Consider the following 16,423-nt stretch of genomic DNA (forward strand, 5'->3'; position numbering starts at 1 on the left):
TAATATTGACAGATACAAGTAGTCCTTGGTACCCAAGAAGGAGAAAAAAAAACTCATTCATCTTATAAGTTGCTGGATTTACTGTGTGTATTTACAGAAAACCCAGGGTAAGAACAAGGTTCCTTCGGCTTAGTTCATGTGAAAATAGTCCACTGAGGAAACAATGACAAACTTAAACTTTGAAATAATTTTTACCGGCAGAAGTAAATCACTCACTTTTTTTCTATAAATATTATGGTTCTAGTAGGCTTAACATTTGCTTCTTCTTAAGAGTATGAAAAAAATAGTTATATTTGTGGAGACTTTCCTTTCACATTCCCTTAAAAATTTAATATCTTTATTAAGGTATAATTTAGGCAACATCAAATCCACCAATTGTAAGTATAAAAGTTGGAGATTTCTATTAAAGTTATAAAAATGTGCAACCACCATCATAATACAATTTGAGAACACTTCCACCACCCAGAGGGGTTCTTTCATGCCCACTTGCTGTCAGTCCTACTCCTACTACCAGCATAAGGCAACTGCTGATCTCTTTTCTATCTCTATAAATTTAACTTTTCTAGAAATTTCATATAAACAACACATATACTATGTTTTCCTTTGTGTCTGGCTTCTTTCACTTAGCATGATGTTTTTGGTATTCATGTTGTTGTGTGTAATAGTCCATTCTTCCTTATTAGTAAATAAAATTCCATTGTATGACTATATCACACTTGGTACATTCATTCACTAGTTGACAAACATCAAGATTGGTTTCAAATTGGGGCTATTAGAAATCATATTGCTAGGAACATCTACATATATGCCTTTGTGCGGTCCAGTGTTCTCATTTCTCTGATGTAAGTAACTAGAATCCCTGGGTTATATGGTACACACATGTATAACTTCTAAGACACTACCAAAGTGTTTTCCAAAGTGGTTATACCATTTTGGTTCCCACCAGAAGGGATGTATGAGGTTCCTAGATTCTGTACTCTCTAATACCAACATTTGGTATTTTCAATGTTATGGATTATAACCACTCTAATTAGTGTAAAGTGGCATCTTATTTTGATTTTAACTTGCATTTCCCTTGTGACCAATAATATTAAGCATTTTCTCAGGTGGTTATTATTAGTCTTTCCTATATTTTCTTTGGTAAATATTTATTAATATATTTTGATCATTTTTAAATTGTCTTCTTCTTATTGAATTGAAATTGCTCTTCTGCATTCTGGATATAGGTCCCTTATCAGACATGATTTATAAATATCTTATCCAAGTGTATATCTTATCGTTTCATTTTCCCAATTACGTCTTTTGAGAGATGAAATCTGTCATTTAGATGGAATCTAATGTATCCATTTTTTTCTTTTATGAAATTTGCTTTGGGTGTCATAACTGAGATATCTTTGCTAAATCTAAGGTTACCATCTTTGTTCATTTTTTTTAAAGTTTTATAGTTTAGATGTTACATTTAGATTTATAATACAATTATAACTAATATTTGTATATGATGTGAGGGAAGAGTCTAAATGAATTTTTTCTTTTCCTTTTTTTTTTTTTTTGCATAGGAGTATTCAATTGTCTCAACACTATTTCTTGAAAAAAATATTATTTTGCTATTGGATTGTCTCTGCATCCTTGTCAAAAGAAAATCAATAAACAAGGGCTTATTTCTGACTGCTCTATTTCTACAAACTTTTAACTAAATTTTTTCAAAGTGTTTGGAATGGATAGAAGGGACACAGAAATATAGTGAATTAATCACCAGTGCCTATTTACAGAGTTCTCAAAGTACCATTTTACCACTGTTCAGACCAATTTTTTTTCTCTTAGTGTGCCATTTTGTTTTCTTTCTTGTCTACCTACCTTTTTTTAATCCCTGTTCTCTGTCATTGGAAAACATGACAACATGTTATGAAATAATGAACTAAAACATCAGTTTTGGAAGAAGGGAAAGGTACAGTCAGAAAAATCAAAAGCCCCAGGTAGTTTGGCCTCCTATGGTAGGGATGGTTGCCTCAGAATCCTTGCCCTTGTTAGCAACTTCTCATTGCAAGGATCATTTTCATGTGATCTATTTGCATATTCTTAAATGACAAATAGAGTCAACATGGGACCTGTGGCTTTTCTCTAAATAGGAATATGAATAAGATTTTGGTTCTCAATTTATTAGTTTTATCCTCATGTTCTTCATTGTTTCCTTATAGTATTATTTCAAAGAAGTATTATCTTGTGTCTCACCCAGAAATCACAAAACAGTATCCCATAGTATGCCAGGAAGATGGTTTTTTCTTAAAAAGTGAGCCCTGGACTAAACAGCATTAGTTTTTCCTTGCTAAAATGCCAATGTTGCCTTTAAAATAAGTCATTTTGCTGTTATAACCTATGAATTTATATGCTTGATAAATATGTCTTGCTACCTGATTAATGAAATCCTTATAATTGCAAATTATAAATTAAATTGAGGCAGGGGGATAGATAACTAATCTATTTGAAATTTACTTCCTATTGCATTAAAAAGGGGGCCTTGATTTGGGCTTGAATAATGATAAAATTTCAGGTAATTTGAGGACATTTTTTTCCTGAAGTACTGCTCATACTCTCAATTAGCTTTAGTGACCTGGTGTCTTCCCCTACCCTCAACACATTCACTCAAAATTGATTTTTTTTTCCCTTTTTACTCATTTTTTCCAGAATGGTGTAATCATGTGATTGCTTCAGGAAGAAAACCAATGTCTTCATTTTGGTTCCTTTCCTTTATTCCAGCTCTGAACAATGATGGATTGTGATCATACACAGCTTACAAATTCACTATGGATGTAGCTGGATTTCATTAATACTGATCCCTCTTATATTTATTTTCTTTCTTTTAGTTTTCTTGTTCACATTTTAAAAAGAATTTTTCCTAAAGAACGTTATTACCTATCAATCTTTATTATTATTTGATCTTTAATTTTAAGATCTGGTTTAAATTTTTCCTTCTGAAAATTTCAAATTTCTACATAAAAATACTTATTTTAGTCTATATTGTTATCATTTGTGTTTTTAATTTATGTCATTTTGAAAGGTTTGAAAAAGTGCCACTGGAAATTATTTATCACTCCTTTGATTTTGTATTTTTTAGGTAATTTACCTGAACATTTAACCAGCACAGCAATCACTTACATTAAAATGGTGTCAGAAAATAAAAATAAAAATAAAATAAAATAAAATAAAATAAAATAAAATAAAATAAAATAAAATAAAAATAAAATAAAATAAAATGGTGTCAGGAAATTGGTAGTGTCTGGTCAAATTGTGCATGCTCATAGTAAAGCAGCAGTTACCAAAAACAAATGAAGGCTAGAGAATATGAATGAACTCAACCAAATCTTGATGCTTTTCTAACAGATAAAATGCCCACAGCATTTACAGTATTTCCAGTTGCAAAAAAAAAAGAAAAAAAAAATCTTAACAAATTCCTGATGGCCTCTTTAAAATTTTGTCCACAAATCAAATGGAACAATTGAATTGGGAGTCATAAATAATTTTCCAGTGAATGAAGATACATGAAGCTGGATTTCAGGATATTCTGAAGTCAATAGGCCAGAGCCAAATAACAAGCACAAAGGAGACATTGGCCAGAGCTAGAGTGTCTGCAAAATTGGCTCTAAAAACCCTTACTTGAAAGCATGCTAAACTGGTCATGCCCTGCCCTGGATACAGGACCTAGGATGATGCAACTTTTAAACAGCATCCTACAGAGGTCTTATTTTGTCACAATAGCTTTCAGAGCATTCTATGGTACAGCACAAATGTTCCTGGATTCTCTACTAAGCTTTATTTCCCCTTCAAAATTTACAACACCAAACAACATCTGGATTCTATTTCAGTCTGAGCAATGGGCAGAGGAGAACCCAGAACCAAATTGAGAGTAAGGATAACTGTTTCTGATTGGACTTGCAAATCAGAGGGAGACTCTAGTTTCAAGTAGAATTCTTCAGAGTCCTTTGGAAAAGCAACATTTTTCCAAAGGACATTATCACATTTGTTTTATCTGGTACTATATGCCCTGTGCCTAGCATAGAACTTGTCCTATAGAAAGTGTGTAAGAAGTGTTTTTGAATGAAAGATTGAACAGAATGACTTCTTTCTCCACTCAAAATAACCTTCCTCATTTGTGCAGCACATAGTTTACTGAGTGCATAAAAACTGAAAACATTGTGATGTGTTGGCTTATAACAAGATGGCAGTCCTGCCATTACAGTTACCTATGAGGGTGGAAGTATGAGTTATGTGACCATTCAAATGATATCCTTAGAATTCCTGAAAAATAATCTTTCAAGTTAAGCAGATGCCTTTGAGGCAGGGACAAATCTGAAATATAGCTATATGGGTAGCCATACAGGATAATTGGGCCTCTCCTTATTTAGGAGTACAGTCTGGCTGGAAGTTAAGGACTGTCCAGAAAAAAAAATGTTTTGATAACAGATGCAGTATCACAGACGTCCTGAGATTTACCCTAGATAGCTGGGAACCAGACAAACATTTTCCATTTTCCTATGATTACTACACTTTTTTTTTTTTTTGGCAAATCTTAGAATAATGTCACAATTGAGCAAAAGCAGCCCAGTGAGAATGCTGGTTTATGTTTCTAACACTTCAGTCCTAATATTCACAAAGAACAAAGTCTGTATTCCACAAAGAAAAAGTGACTGTTCCATTAAACTACATTGATATATAATATAGACTAACTAGAAACAGAAACATTTAACAGGATTTTTATATTCCAAATCTACTTGGGCCTGCAGATAATCCTCTTCAAGTTAGCTGTCAAATTAACTTTTTATACACATATTTTTTTATGAGAAAGACCATTAGGAGATAATTGAGATCTTGCCTAGAATCATGGCTGATAAAAGTAGACTTGGACATGGTTTCTAGTGATAATGGAAAATATTTAGATATGCCAAGACTAAAAGGATGACCGCATAATCAATTATTTTATTATAATGTACAATAGCCTAATAGAAGGAAGTATTAATAGCTATTAACAAAGTTTTGTGTTATATCTCAAACCTTTTCTTTCCAATATATTAGTTCAAGTATTGTTTGCAGTTAGAAGAAGTCACTATAACAAAATAGAATACAAACTAATACGTGGCATTTTATTACAACCCAGTAGAGACCGTGGGGGTTTTATTTTATTGCTGACTTGACTTTAGGTACCATTTTGATCACTCTTGAGTGTGGAGTCTGGTGTATATGAACAATTAAGGGATCTATGAGTCACCTGTTGGGACTCTAAAGGAAACAACAGATGCGGAATAACTTAAGCACGAATGCTATCCTGCTCACTCCGTAGTTGAGGTGGGCTGAAATTTAGGAGGTTCACATAAGAGTAAGATATCTAGGTATTAAAAAAGAAATATAGCAGAATACATCATTTGATCAGAGAGTGGATATCAAAGAATAAGAATTACAAAACATCATTGAATGTTGGCATTCCATCTAGCCGAAAAGTAGTTATAAAGAAGGCTTTCTGAGAAAAGGTGCTCCACACATCTTGTCTATGAAATCACAAGAATACCTGCCCCAGCTCTGAGGGGGTGTGTGCTTTTAGCCTGGTCAGGATGATGAGGTTTCTAGAGCGAATCTATTGTTTATGAAATTGCCATATTCACATACTTGTATACATTAAATATATGCTAGCATGAATAATAATCTTATAGACATTTATGCTATTTTGAAATGACATCAGAAAGTGAAATATTCAAGTGGCATCATAAAAAAAAAAACTTTTAAAAGCATGCTGTGTGTAACATACCCAGTCAATTCAATTATCTTTGACCTCTGAAATCACTACAACTTCTGTAAAAAGTTTTCAGTGGTAGATTGCAAAGTCATTCTAAAAGTAGACACATGCAGCATAAATATAAATAGTATCTAAAAGTAGGTACTTATCCAAGCAAGGTATGTGCTTTTCAGAATGATGTCCTTAGGAATGGCTTTATGAAGTGAATTTTGTAAATTGTTGTGAAAAAAAATAGGGTAAAGAAGGCTATTTCATGTATGAACATATTTTCATATATATTAAGCTTTTCTGCCTACAGCTTATTAAAAAAAACAATTGAGCTCATAGTGCCATTTAAAGAAACATTAATTCATTCTTGAATTATGCAATGAAATTCAAGCAACATGGTGAATTTTGTTTTGTCTTAGCCTGCAAAAGCTTACATAAATTTTATATATAGTTGCTATAGTTAACGTAATTTTTTCTATTAGTGGAAAGAAGGCAAAATTAAGTAAGCTTTGTATTTTTATATATATTAGAGCTTATTATATCATTACTTTTAATATAAACTGCTTCAAGTAATTTTGGAATAGCAAAGTGTATATATCGGTAAATATGTGCATGCTAAATAAGGCTATGTAAGTGAAGCAAAAATTATTTGCTGACCTATCAATAGATACCTACCATATTTATTCTGGCAATAGTGATACTATCCACATAGAACATCTAAAATATTTAGCCCTCTTTCCTGACACATTTGCCAAATAACTTGTCTGAGTTCTGGGACTATTTGAGACCATATTAACAGAAAGTAAGAATCATAAGGTCTATGAGTGATCAAACTTTGAACACAAACTCAGCTATTGACTGATCTCAATAAATCAACAGAAAGGGGTTCTGTGAGTGTTTAATGACAATGATAGTATTTGCATTTTGTGCTAGAGAATTTATGTTTCAAGGACCTCATTTTCTCCAAATAAAACAAAAAAGTGGACTGGATAATGTAGTTCATAGACATTTACAAAGTTCTTATAAAATGTTTCAACCTGGATTTTGAAGAATTAGAAGAGTATTGATAGTTTTTTTAAGTTATAGCACAATTGAAACTTGGTACTTCCAAGTCCTTAAGAAGGCATATCAAAGATTCATGAGTAAAATCATTCAGTAGGTCATCTTATCCTTTGATGATTTGAATTTACTTTAGACCTGAAAACACAGTTGCCTATTAAATATACTATGGAGAGGGCCAAGTCCCCCAAGAAAAACTGCAACATGAGTTATTCCAATTATCCTTGATGCCCAGAGAACTATTACTCAGAGCATGATCCAAAAAGAGAAAAGTAGAGGAGCTAAATATCTTTGTTAGAAAAAACCAAGAACCAAAAACGAAAAGGCGTAGTTATTTACACAATAAAATTAGGAGAAATGTCTATCAAGAACTCCAGATGAGGGTATGTTTCTATTAAAAGAAGAACACCTTCACATCTGAAGCCAGGTTTCATTAGAAGCTGGCATTAGCTAACTTTACCTAGACATTTACATAAGAGAAACCCACATCCAAGTGCTCATCTCCACTCAGATATTAGGAGGTAAAATCTAATGAACAAACTGCTGAATGTGCTAAGTCTCCACAGGAATCAAGCTTACCTCATGCAAGCCTACTTGTTGAAAAAGGAAAAACTCACCAACTTATGTCATTAGGAATTTAATTTACACACTGCAACATTCATCACCACAGGCTCTTTCTCTAGTTTCATTTATGTTTTTCCACTCTGCAAAACCCAAGCCAGATACTTTTTGCACACACCATGTTTTCAAAGAAAAACAAATAGTGTAAGTAAAATAGACAGATATTTCTGCCACTAACAGTTAAGATTTATAGTATTTGTTGACAGATTACAAACTGCAATCTTATGATGCTTCCCTCTGTATTCTAGAAAACATTTTTTAACACTCTTTACAGTAATTGGAAATACTACACATAGATTTCTATTTATAATCATAGCCTATGCATATCTTCTTCCTTGTAATGCTTCAGGTACTTTCAGAAAGAAAGGCAAACCATTCGATATTGTCAAATCTATACTAATGCTCAAAATCATATTGCAGGACAATATAGTCTAGTTTAGAGATTAGAATTGAGGGGCCATGTGTGATGCTGCCCTGAAGGTCTCCAGAATGACCCATAACAAATGCCTCTAACACTGCAGCAGAAACCAATGAAGACATTTCTGTGTTGTGTACAGGTCACATTGCTCTCTAACTGGGAGGTTTTCTAATGGAAACACATTAACCTTAGTGACAGCGAATCAGTGAAGTAAGCAGTTTGATTTTCTGAGTAATGAATTTCCATCAGGCTAGCAAGCCTACACGATGCCTTCCGTCACAGAGGGTATTATTAAAGCATAGAGTTTTTATTGAATTATAAAATGATTACTTTGAGAAAAGAATGACAACTTACCCTACATCTACAAATTAGTAATTTTTTTTTTTTTTTTTTTTACTATTGTAGAACCTCTCATTTTACTAGCGACTAATACAGAACAATTTTTACAAGCAAAATATTACTCAGGTGCTTTCTTTCTTATTTACACTGTATTTTTCTTGAAAGGTCTATGCTAGTAAAAGTGAAGTGTCTTCATCTTGATTTGTGAAAATGGTAAGAGAAATGTCTGTAATGATGGGCATTTTTCTATTAGAGTGGTAAGAAAAAGTTCTTTTACTTTTTTAGAGATTTTATTTATTTACTCATAAAAGACACACACACACAGAGAGAGAGAGAGAGAGAGAGAGAGAGGCTGAGACACAGGCAGAGGGAGCAGCAGGTTCCAAGCAAGGAGCCTGACGTGGGACTCGATCTCAGGACTCCAGGATCATGCCCTGGGCTGAAGGCAGGCACGAAACCACTGAGCCACCCAGGGATTCCCAGAAAAAATTCTTTAATAAGTGAATATTTACGGGTATGATATGTCAAGAAACAGACAACTTTCTTTTGATTGATGATTTTTAATTTTTAAAAATTTTTTGACCAAATGCAAGTACTGCATGGGAAGGATTTTGGATTTGAGGACTGAGGAACAGTCTTTAGTAACTTGTTACCAAACGGGAGGTGGCTATTGATAAGTCATCCCATTTTATTTCCATTAAAGCAGTATCTTTAATGTAGAAATGAAAGGTATTTATATTCCCTGCTTTGTGGCACTTACAAATGATGGCAGCATTTCATGGGTGTAACCTTTCAGAAGATAAAATATCAGAAGTACTTTTATATAGCAGATCATTTTGGAATCAAGTAATTGTATGTCACCTTCAGATTTCAATGGGAATAAATATCTGACTTTGAAATATTCTTCTTTTTTCCTTGAGATAGAAATAAATATAAAAGTACTTTACCTGTTGCCAATCAGATGGAAGTTTCTTAGCATGGATTTACTTCAAAAATCTTTTCATGAGCTAAAAGATTAGCTAAAAGGTTCTCTGGATAGTCTCCAGTTATTTGAAATATCATAACCATTTTTTTTAAATTAATTTATTTGTTTGACAAAGAGAGAGAGAACAAGCAGGTGGAGGGGCAGGCAGAAAATGGGGGCAGGCTCCCTCTGCTGAGCAGGGAGCCTGATGTGGGACCCGACCCCTGGACTTCAGGATCACACCCTGGGCCAAAGGCAGACGCTCAACCGTCGAGTGACCCAGACGTCCCTCATAACCAGTTTTTAAACAAAACTTTGTAATAGTCCTCTTATGACAAATTCTACATGAAAGCACATACTTTTCCATCTTGTTTTTAGGGTATTGAAAGTATAATTGTCGGGCACCTGGATGGCTTGGTGGTTGCGTCTGCCTGCGGTTTAGGTCGTGATCTGGGGCTCCTGGGATCGAGTCCCACATCAGGCTCCCCGCAGGAAGTCTGCTTCTCCCTCTGCCTATGTCTCTACCTCTCTCTGTGTGTGTGTCTCTCATGAGTAAATCAATAAAATCTTTTGAAAAAAAGAAAATATAACTGTCTTTAGAGATCTTTAAAAATTCCTCTGATTATAACAGAGGGAATTTTGTAGTCTGGTGGACATCTACACTGCTTTTTACTCCTCTTCTTTTCAAGCTCTTGAATAATGAGATGGCTAGAGGGAATCAAATGAAGTCAGATTTTATTCTTTTTCTCATAAGGCTATTTGTTCACTACTTTCCTTCTTCATTTGCCTTATTCATAAGTTTCATTATTAGATTTCTGACATTCAATGAACATTTGTCAAACTGTAACTGAGCTCCAGGTAGTGTGGTCATCATCCAAAACACAGAGCATATTAGTTCCAAATGAATATTTTTCTGAACATGAGATGTATCTGGGCTACTAACATTAATAAGACGCCCATTTCTGATCTGAATTCCTTACAGAACATGTCAGTGGCAGCTATCGCCTTTCACCATTCACTTGCCATGTTTTCTGTTTGGAGGGGAGAAAAACGTAGATTAAATTCTCAACATTGTTTCATTGGACACAACCACCAAGTGACTGCTAGTTCGTTCAGTCTGTAGGTCTGTGATGTTTCTCTCTTAATTTCTACACTTTTGTCATTTTGATCTGATACAGATTTGAAGAGTCAAGTTTAGCCCTAGTTAGTGTGGTGGCCCCTAACCTAGGTCCTCGGCATGTGTAACTAGTATGGGGGTCGGGGGGAATGGAAGTCCATGGAGAGGATTAGGAGGTTTCATGCGCTTGAATGCAGGCAACAAACCATCATACTGTCAGCAATGGTTTGTTGTTGCTGCTGCTGCGATTAATATTATTGCCATCATTGTTATTATTAACATAGTGTTTCAGATCTTTTGAAATACACTTAGGAATTATTTGACCTCACATGACCTCTTTTACCGTATCACAAATGTACATTTTTAATGTTTTGATAATTGCGTTTCAGTGTGACTTGTTTCATCTTTTTTCTTTTTAAAGATTTTATTTATTTATTCATGAGAGACAGAGAGAGAGAGAGAGAGAGAGAGGCAGAGACACAGGCAGAGGGAGAAGCAGGCTCCAAGCAAGGAGCCTGACATGGGACTCAATTCTGGGTCTCCAGGATCACACCCTGGGCTGAAGGTATTGCTAAACTGTTGAGACACCTGGGCTGCCCTGTTTCATCTTGTAGTCCTAGGTCTTTCATTTGGGGAATTTAGCAATTTATTCTGAGAATACACTTGTAGTTTCCACCAGCCTGCCAAAGAGGTCCATGGCATAAAAGTGTAAAGCCACCAGAGTTAGAGGGTCATTTAACAGAAAAATATGGGAATCTGTATTATTATTATTATTACTGTCAAGAATAGTCTCAGCAAATGTATGTCAAAGTCCTGTCACTCAGACATTTCCTTCATACACAGCAGACTGAAATTGCAAGGTTATACTCACAAAAATCCACCCTTAAACTAAACATAAGTGACCAAGCCTGACGACTAAGGAAATTGGAGCACAGTAGCCCCCCTTCATCTGTGGGAGTATACACCAAGACCTCTAGTGGGTATCAGTAACCACTGACAGTACTAAACCCTATATATACTATGTTTTTCTTAATATACACACACCTATGATAAAGTTTAACTTATAAATAATGCATAGTAAGAGATCAACAATAACTGATAATAAAATAGAACAATTATAACAATCTACTGTAATAAGAGTTATATGAATGTGATCTCTCTCTCTCTCTCTCAAAATATCTTCCTATATTATACTCCCCCTTCCTGTGATGATGTGAGATGATGAAATGCCTACCTGGTGAGATGAAGTGAAGGAAATGACATAGGCATCAAGACGTAGTGAGGCTACTGCTGCCCTGACAAAGCATCAGAAAGAGGATCATCTGCTTCCAGACAGTGGTTGACCACAGGTAACTGAAACCACAGATAAGGGGTGGGTGGGTGTGGGGGGACTACTGTATTGAAAAAAGTTTGCTGAACTGATGGACAATAGGTGCTTTCCTGGAGAAAGAAAGAAGTGGAGAAATGAGAGGGTGAAGGGGTTTGGAAGAAATGAGGGCTTTTTAGATGAAGGTGCACCTTCACCTTTTTTTTTTTTTTTTTTTTTTTGCACATAGCTGGTTGGCCTACCAGGTCCTTTATGCAGTTGAATTTATAAGGGGACACCAAGGTAAGACAAGTAAAGTTCCAGTTTGAGGGCTTCCGTCTCCCTCCCCTGAATCCTGATCCACTGGCTGCCAAAGCCGGAAGGGGTTTGGGGTAGGGTGCTTGGTCACAGGAAAAGCTGCTATGGTTGGCCCAGCAGATGGGCAGAAAGAAAGGAAGTTTTCTGTTTGTTTTTTTTTCCTTCTTTTTTCTCTTTGGGCAAGAAGAACACTGGGCTCCTGCAGGCCTGGAAGGCAGTGCTGAGGTAGTCGGTGGCGGTTGACCTGGTCTTTAAGGCGTCATTAGGTCATATCTGGAGTCAGAATACATCAAACAGTGACGATACAACCCAGTTTAACTGTCCGGTTTTGTTCTTTCTTAGGGGTACATAAAATTATGGGATGTTGTACTGTGGCTTCTTAGATTTGTTGAAATTCGGTGTTTATAAGCTTTTAATGACGTAGCTAATAATTTCTCTGTTTAATACTAAAAGCTGCTCCAACTTGCAAGGTAGGATTGGAAGGTTTTATGAGCCCAAGATGGGGTTTTATGATCCTATTCTCAAAATAGAGCAGTTCTCATCCTCCTGTTAATACGTGGAGGCAGCACAGACTAAGATCCAGGTTTTTTCTTGTCCTCCCGTAACCGTTCAAAACGATGCAGGTTTGTATGATCACTTAATTTTTCACCCACTACCCAGCAGAGACTATATTATGTACAGAATGTATGTAAATAAATTGAATAACACCCTTCTATGACCTTTGCAAAGATGCAACTTTTGCCAAACTATGTGAAGATTTTTTCTTTAGACAATGTCCTACTCACTTACGGCTGTTACCTTACAGTCCATGTCAGCTCCACTGTTTTCTGAGCAAAATATTGGATGGTTTGCAATACTCTAAAATTTTGGAAGGGTCTTCCCCCTAGAGGCTTTTTGCATTTTCAGTTATGAGCTTATCCCTTTAGTCAAGTTGTTAAATATCAGGAATTTGAAACTGCACTTAAAAATGCACCACAGGGGCACCTTTTTTTTTTTTTAAGATACTTTTTTATTTCTTCATGAGAGACAAGAGAAAGAGAGAAAGAGAGAGAGAGAGAGAGGCAGAAACACAGGCAGAGGGAGAAGTAGGCTCCAGGCAGTGAGACCGATGTGGGACTCGATCCAGGGACGCTGGGACCATGCCCTGAGCCGAAGGCATACGCTCAACTGCTGAGCCACCCAGGTGTCCCCGGATGCAACTTTAGAAGGGCTATGTCCTCTGTGGTTGGCTGCAGTCTCCCCGACTATTACTTCCTCCAGGAATGGCAGATATAGAGCCTGTGGTCAGGGTTAGGAGCACTCGATGGTATATGTGCCAACCCCATCTAAGCTTCTCCTCTGGCCACTACCTCCCCTGGCTATTTGTTCTTTGAGAGGCAGTCCGTACTGTGGCACCGTGGGCCTGGTGTTCCCTGCCATGGTGGTACTGACCCCAAATATCCTCATAGAAAGTTAGTCATGGGACAGGTAAACGAAGAAGCTGTACTTAAGGTTTTGCTGTGGAGTAGTCACACACCCAAGTGTGACTGGAATCGTCTGACAAAAGTGGTGAGCTCTCCTCCATGTGGAGACTGAGTCACATGGGGTAACCAAAGTATTAAGAAATAAAGACATTGACAAATACCCTTGGACATGGGAAAGAAGGAGAGGGAGTATAGTCCAATGGCATGGGTTTCAAAGGGATGTTTTGTTTTGTTTTGTTTTGTTTTGTTTTGTGAGATGTGCATGGCAGGGGAGAGGCAGAGGGTGAAGGAGAAAGAGAATCTTAAGCAGGCTCTCTATGTCCCACATAGGGCCCACATGAGGCTCGATCAAAGACCCTGAGATCATGACCTGAGCTGAAATCAGAGTCTGATGTTTAATGACCGAGTCACCTAGGTGCCCCAAAGGGATGGTTTTTAAAAGATGATAGGGTAATAAAAATGTTCTTTTTAAGGAAACATTCTGATACAAAAATTCACTGCACAGAGAGACATAAAGAAGCATAGTGAGTGGTTTTTAAAGGTCCTGGAAAGGCCAGTTGAGGGGATCCTTCCTTTATGAAGTATGGCCACCTGAACTCAGGAGGGGAAGAAAAGAGAGAAACAGTATAAGCTCTACCTCTGAGAAGCCTAACATAAAAGGCTACAAGTGATCCTGGGGTTTCTGAAGAAAAACACTTCTCACATTCTCCAAATCTAGATTTTCTGAGATACAGCAAGGGATAATATAATGGCAAGAATGTTGAAGAGAATATTATCATAAAAGTCCTGAAACTTTCAAGTGTCATGTGTATCATGAGTCAAAATTATTTACAAATGTCATAAACGCACCTGACAAATCCACTAACTACCCATTAAGTATTTTCTTTCGCAAGAGATCAGCTTCACACTGCGTCTATTTTTGCAAAATATTCTACATTTTACTTTCTTTAGTTGGAGGAACGATCAGTTTTGACAGCACTTTTAACAACTAACCAGGGAACTCTTGTGACTTGGAGATAAATATGTTATAGGTCTGGGGAGACTTGTTTTGTCTAAAGGAAAGAGGGTGAAAAAAAATACCTCCTAAAAAAATACCTCCTAGTGGCCCCCAAACCTCTAGTAGAGTTTGATCGTTGTATTCCTAGCCTAAGAAGAAGAGCTAAAGGATCGCAACTTTCACTCAGCTCTCAGAACACTTTAGCAGTCTTAACACTCACTGGGCAACTAAGAAGGCCCTTACATTCATATTTATGATTTAAAATGCTTATATTTCCTGCCTATTTTAATAATCACATAAGACCATTAATAGAAAGAACCATATCTTATAATTCTTTTGTGATCTGCAAAAGCCTCTAATTCAGTCCTAAAAACTCATTAAACCACTGGCTGATTAAACATTACAAAGTTCCAGGTCAGTAAAGCAATGATCATTCTTGCTCTGTATGGCCAGGACTCCCAGCACCTCTTGGATTACATTGGAGCTCCTGTTCTCTGGTAAGGGCTGCCTATCAAAGCTGTCCAAACACACATAGGAACCCCATTATTCCCAGCAAGGTTTTCCATTGCTTAATTAATTCAACCCTACTCTTTCAAGATCGCCTTGAGTAGTACTATTGAATCCCAGTGACTTAAGAAGCTGGCTTTTCCCAGCAAGTAGTTTTATGAACTGAGTGTGAACCAGAAACAGTGATAAAATATTACCTGTCCCTATTGCTCTATTTGTACAAAAGCTGTTATTTTGAAACGGGCTATTCCTGTCTAAATACCATTCACATAGAACCAGGTTTTAAATCAGGCAGATTTTTCAAGAAGCCAGACATGTTAGGTGGGAGAAGGGCAGTGAAATGATGAAGCAGAAACCCATACTAAAACATGCACAAGGGACAGCCCGGGTGACTCAGTGGTTTAGTGCAGCCTTCAGCACAGGGCCTGATCCTGGAGACCCGGGATCGAGTCCCACGTTGGGATCCCTGCATAGGGCCTGCTTCTCCCTCTGCCTTTGTCTCTGCTTCTTTCTCTCTCTCTCTCTCTCTCTCTCTCTGTGTGTGTCTCTCATGAATGGATAAACAAAATCTTTAAAAAAAAAAAAAAAATAAATAAATAAATAAATAAATAAATAAATAAATAAATAAATAAAACATGCACGAGGCTCTTTCCCTTTGTCCCCCTTCCCCCTTCCACACACACTAAGGTTTAAGGGTTGATTCTGTTCAAAATATTCCATTGTTGTGGTGTTTTATATGAATTGAATTCTTGAAAGACAAACTGATGTTTCTTCATGTAATAAAGATGCAAACAAGACTTCTGTTAGCTCATAAAGTATGTCTAGATCATCTCCAGATTCAGAGCCCAACACTCTGCCTGGCCAATGGTAAGTGCTATACACTTATTGATCCAGAACTCCAGAGAAGTTTCAAAAGACTTCTTCTCTGAGATGATATTAATATCTTGCTTTCTTTACTCTCCCTTTTATGATAGGTTGCTATTTTTCTTCCTGTCTCAAACATAAAGTTCATAAGTGCTTGGAAAATTACCTGTCTTTCCTGATGGCTTTATTATGTCTCTCATGTTGATGTGAGAAAGAATAAACCCAAGACTACCACCATTTACAGATCTGAAACAGTCTGAAGCCCCTCAGGAGTAGGCTCTTATGAAGAAAGTTTCTCAGTAAAAAAAAGTAGAGTAAGTAACCCAGACCTGTGGAATATGGTTAGACGTAAAGACATTTGAGACGTAAAGAAAAGCCTCTGTCTTAAGTCTAGAAGTTGAGTAGCATTATCCAAAGGTCAAAATCAAATCCATTTCAATCTTACTACTTGTTGAGTGTGGACTTTCATTTGAAATCCCACTTAATCACTGACCTTTCAGCTTATGATTATTTTTCCTTCTTTTTCTACCTTTAGGCCATTTTTAAATAAAGTTTATTGAAGTATAATTTACATGTAATAAATGACAACCATTTAAAATGTATAATTTAAAGAGCTTTGACAGATACACACACTATAATCACACTACAAAATATTTGTATCCATGACCCAAAATGTTTTT

The 16,423-nt window shown here is 36.2% G+C and overlaps 1 protein-coding gene across 12 annotated transcripts in view; it reads left to right on the forward strand.

Annotated features, from left to right (window-relative positions):
- Positions 1 to 3,774: 3,774 nt before the first annotated feature.
- Positions 3,775 to 16,423, forward strand: part of LOC144300530 (uncharacterized) — a 109,036-nt gene continuing 96,387 nt past the window's right edge. For 8 of the 12 annotated variants that reach the window (XR_013367196.1, XR_013367197.1, XR_013367198.1 and 5 more), the window contains exons 1-2: positions 3,775 to 3,901; positions 11,507 to 11,637. The gene's annotated coding sequence lies outside the window, so the exon portion shown is untranslated. Of the gene's footprint in view, positions 3,902 to 8,372; positions 8,421 to 10,153; positions 10,295 to 11,506; positions 11,638 to 11,844; positions 11,898 to 16,423 lie in introns of all 12 variants that reach the window. The other 4 variants (XM_077876667.1, XR_013367199.1, XM_077876666.1 and 1 more) reach the window with 4 other exon arrangements.

The sequence above is a fragment of the Canis aureus genome, chromosome 28 (assembly GCF_053574225.1).
Source record: "Canis aureus isolate CA01 chromosome 28, VMU_Caureus_v.1.0, whole genome shotgun sequence".
In the NCBI taxonomy this organism is placed as follows: Eukaryota; Metazoa; Chordata; class Mammalia; order Carnivora; family Canidae; genus Canis; species Canis aureus.